Source organism: Clytia hemisphaerica, unplaced genomic scaffold (genome assembly GCF_902728285.1).
Source record: "Clytia hemisphaerica strain Z4C2 unplaced genomic scaffold, Clytia hemisphaerica genome assembly, whole genome shotgun sequence".
NCBI classification, from domain to species: Eukaryota; Metazoa; Cnidaria; class Hydrozoa; order Leptothecata; family Clytiidae; genus Clytia; species Clytia hemisphaerica.
Genome location: NW_027104404.1, coordinates 164,171 through 169,136, shown reverse-complemented (window position 1 = coordinate 169,136; position 4,966 = coordinate 164,171).

The window sequence follows — 4,966 nt, the reverse complement described above, 5'->3', positions numbered from 1 at the left end:
GGAGGTCGTCATTAAAATGAGTTCTGACCTGTAGATTTTCAGAATAAAACGATTTTTTTTTAATTGAAAGATGATGGTTATTAAAAATGAGCATGTTTTTGCTGGTTTGAGACAATTTTAAATAACATATTTGCGTCTAAAGGAAATATTTTAACACCAAAATAGATAAAATTGCATATAACTCACTCTAGCTCCTTGGATATTGAAAATAGTTATGAAAAACGGGGTATAGGAAACTTACTACACCTAATGCCGTTCAGAAAATGCAAATACATCTGTGACTTTAGAGGCTGGGTAAAAGATATAGCATCTTGAAGGTCAACCGTATTTGGAGCCCTAGAATCAGCATTGATAAAACCGAAAATTCTAAATATGAGAAAAGCAAAAAATTCTGGCATTCTATTCCTATCACCTTGTGTTAATAGTTATAACAAAAAAATTAACTTATATATAAATTTTTTCGCTAAATCAGCAAAAACGGCAAATTCTGTCATTTTTTTGCAAAATATAGGAGAAAAATATCTTTAAACTTAAAGCATAATATTTTCAGTTTCAGTTAAGCTTTTTTTCTAAAATTTTCACAGCTTATTCCATACATGAATGGAACTATTTTCAAAAGATTTGCTTTCAAAAACTTGAGTAAGACGTTGTTAAATCAAAATTGTCATTTTGAAAATTTCTAAATTTTCAGTTTGGACTTTGCAATATCGAAAATCTTGAAATTTTTCATAAAAATCGTAAATTTTACATCCATCGGGTCGTAGATTTAAGGGAAAACACAAATATGTTCATAGTTTTCCCCCTATTACCACTGGGCTTGATAATTTGATTTTAACTACACCTCCGTTTTGGGGGCCCCAAACCTGCATTTTGACAACCAGGGGTATACTTAGTTTGATTCGCAAACCTCTAAACTTTTTTCGCTAGAGGATGAGCAGAAGCCTAGGGTATATACTGTAAAAATCTTATCAAATAAATTTATGCCCAAAACCCTCTAAATCATATTTCAAAACTATGGTCAAAATCTTGTATTCATATCTTAATAAAGATATCTCGAGAAATCGCTAAAATTTCAAACCTCCGTTTTGGGGGCCATTAGAAAAAAGCTACCTATCTTTAAGCGATTGAAAACTATTGTTGAAATTGAAAATTTTGAAAAAAAGAACTTCCAGGAAATAAAGTAGAGATGTTAAAGGTTTTCATGCAGCAAAAATTTTTGTAAAATCTCTTTTCCTCTAGATTTGAGAGAAATTTCAAATTTGATCGCCGTTTTGGGGGCCACATACTGTAATTTTTTGAGAACTTTCCAAAAATATACAACAGGTCTCCGTTTTCTCGAGCTAAAATTTTCATTAATTTTTAACCCTGTGATTTTTGCCTGAGACCGTCATATTTGTCCGAAAATCACACCAAAGTGTCCGAAAAAAAAATTGGAAACATAGTAATTTCGATTCCCCTACCCCTTAGCTTTCCAAAAATGTATAACAACTGCTTCTAACAAAACAGTCAAGCGATTCCAAAAAATCGAACAAAATTCCCCTTACTAAACAGTCTCTTTCTGTTCTTATAAAGTTATAAATTGATGTTTTCTGCTTCCAATGATGGTACATCAAAGAAAAGCTGCTTTGAATAGATTTATAAAAGATTTCAACGACCATTTAGATCATTACCGAGACATTTTCTCTCCATCTTCTATATCTTTATTACCTTCATGCTTGCATCAAAAAAGCGCAAATAATGCGTATTTTAACAACCAATATGCTATGCATGATTTGACATTATAGATACAAATCGTGAAAATAGTGTCACCCGCGAAATTGAGTCCCCGCGAAAATTTTGAATTTTCCGGATAGGCCCAACCGCGAAATTTTATCCCATTAAAGTAGGTCCATTCAGCATTTAGTCTCACATTGGGCTTTTCCAGAAAAGATTTGAATATGGGGGTGGAGGTTATAAAGATTTTCAGTGATTTACCCTCGGACAAGGTAAATTTTAATGACTTTTTGCTACCCCCGGACAATTTATCCTCCACCCCCCCCATGGACATTTTCTAGAAGAGCCCATTGAGTTAACACGGTGTTTAAGATTTTTTTACGTACTTTTTGAGTTATGCTCAAAAAGGGCCAAAATTTAGCAATTTTTACCTACGGGACCGTCCATATAGTACGTACGCAAAAATTTTCCAAATATTTGACACCCCCTCCCCCCTTGTACGCAGAGAACAATAGAAATGACGTCATTCAAACAATAGACGTACGCTTTTGTTAAATCCTCCCCCAACCTCGATCCCTGCGTATTATCAGCTTTTTGATTCTTACTAATAGCGCTAGATAATACCCTGGCATTGGCTGGTTTTCGAACGCGAAAGATTACGTAATTAAAAAACAAAACGTCAGATTTCATTCGTTCTTCTTTTTTGAAGTCGTTGCATTGCAGTGTAACTTTGTAATATTCTCTGGCGTCAATCAGTAACGTAAATAAAGCCTGGGATACACGGGGACGAGGTTGACCCTCCCCTTCACTGCGTACGTACTATATGGATGGCCCCTACGATTTAGTGGGACTGAAATTTGATTTTCTGATTTTTCCTACCCTTAGCGGGACTTTGGGAATCCAAAAAAGACCGTACCCTCCATTTGCCTAAGTAGTAAACCTTCGAATGTGAAGGAGCCTAATTTTTTTATAAGAATTTTGGGCCAAATTTAGCCCAAAATGAGGTTGTTTTAGGTTTCCTCTCGAGTTTGAATCATTAAAAATGTTTCTAATTTTTTGCATAAAAACAGCACAGAAATAAATTATTGATTCCCTAGCCTCGAGCTAGAGGGGGCGTACGATATTTCAGAATTTCGGAAATCGACCCTTTTTTCTTCGGTATTTCGGAATTGTGAAATTGTTTCGGTATCGAAAATCCATGAATTTTTGCTTCGATATCTCGGTATTATAAAGTTTTTATCCCCCTTTTTTCGGAATTCATACATGAAAAATCAAATTTGATGGTAAATTAGTCAAAACACCGAAAAGATCGGTATCGGAATTTCGGAAATTTAGGCAAAATTATGCGGTATCTCGGAAATAACCCTTTACTAATGCGTTAGTGATAACAGATTTCCACACGTGGAAAACTATTTTTTTAACTTTCTAGTTGCACATTCAGAATTGCATCGGGAAATTGAAACGAAACCTAAGCCAATCACGTGTGTTTTAAACTTCTTTTTTATCACTAGTATTAGTATTAACCTTTCCTAGTGGGGTTGTTTAGCATATTTTACGGGAAAAAAATAAGATCTAGCTGAAACCGAGCTGAAACTTTCTCCAGACCTTCTCTATAGGATGGTTATGCCTCAGGAAAAAAATCCCCTAAAATCCCACTGGTGGAACTTCCCTTTTTTGGGACATTTCTATTTCCCCAGGCAAAACCCTAAGGGCGAAATTTTTTGAAAATTTCAAACCCATTTCCAGACATTATCAAGTATACCATTCGAAAGCTCTCGAAAAACTATATAGAAGACTTTTAAACGGGTATAGCCTATTTCATTACCTAACTCAAGATAATTCACGCAGAAGATGCTATTTATGGTCAATTTTAGACCAAAATGTGGCGAAAAGTGGAACTTGCGCATAAAATATCTCGAGTTAGGTAAGGAAATAACCGTTTAAAAGTCTTCTATACAGTTTTCGAGAGCTTTCGAATGGTATACATGATATTGTCTGGAAATAAGTTTGAAATTTTCAAAAAATTTCGCCCTTAGGATTTTGCCTAGGGAAAATAGAAATTGCCCAAAAAAGGGATGTTCCACCATTGGGATTTTAGGGGATTTTTTCCTGAGGTATAAGCATCCTATAGAGAAGGTCTGGAGAAAGTTTCAGCTAGATCTTATTTTTTTTCCTACAAACAGCCTGTATTTTTGTAACACGACCAAACTATCAAAGGCGCTAACTTTTTTGAAAAAGGCCAAAAAATTCATCATTTTTTTCTGGAAATTTATTCTTTCAAAAGCCATTTCTTGACCAGGACAAATGATTGACGACAAAGGGTGTATTCAATCAGTGTGTAACACAACGCTAAAGGCGAGGCGTCCCGCAAGGGCGGCCACGTTCGTTCGCAATGGGCTTGCGTCACAAGGGCTCAGTGGATCGGTGAGACGGTGCAGGCTCCACTGTTGTTTCAAAAGTGTCAGGATTCTCAAAGTAGCGCAAGTACATGTCAAAAGAACGGATGAGAGCTATCGAACCAATGCTCACAGAATGATCGAGTACACTTGATTATTTTACCAGCTTTCCATAATTCATCGAAGGAAGGATTTAATCCGTTTTTATATGGGTTCGCTCGAGAAAAGCACTTTTTTATACCTTATCGGGGAAAAAAATGTCGGAGTTTTATTTAGTCGGGGTTTTTGTTCGTCGGGGGGAAATTTCGTCATCTAGAGCATCGATGTCTAGAGGCATTCTCGTCACTTTCCACCCAACGAAATTTACAATTTAGTCATTTTCATTTTGTCCAAATGAAATGGTTTTCTTCACTAGCTCGGAAAAAGACCTTGTAATTCGACATTTAAAGCACTAATTTCGGTTAATAAAGGTGTAAAAAAATTAGATTTTAATTTTGGTTGGGGTTTAAAAAATCGGGTAAAAGTTTGGTCGGGGATAAAAAAATCGGGTAAAAGTTTTGGTCGGGTGATAAAATATCGGGGAAAAAATTCGCCAGGGGAAAATTTCGTCACCCCCTCAAAATTTTCGTCACTTTTCCTCGACATTTTTTCCCCGATAAGGTATTAGGGAAATTGAGCATCCTTAGGTAGTGTCATAAGCTCAGGAAATTGTGGCTGTGGCCACAGGATTTAGTTTATGTTTAGGCTTTAGTATGATCTGTTTAACTAAGAGTTGGAAAAATCAGAAATCAAATCTCAGTCCCATAATCCATTTATGACTAAGAGTCCGAAAATTAGGAAAATTTCATTTTTTTGTC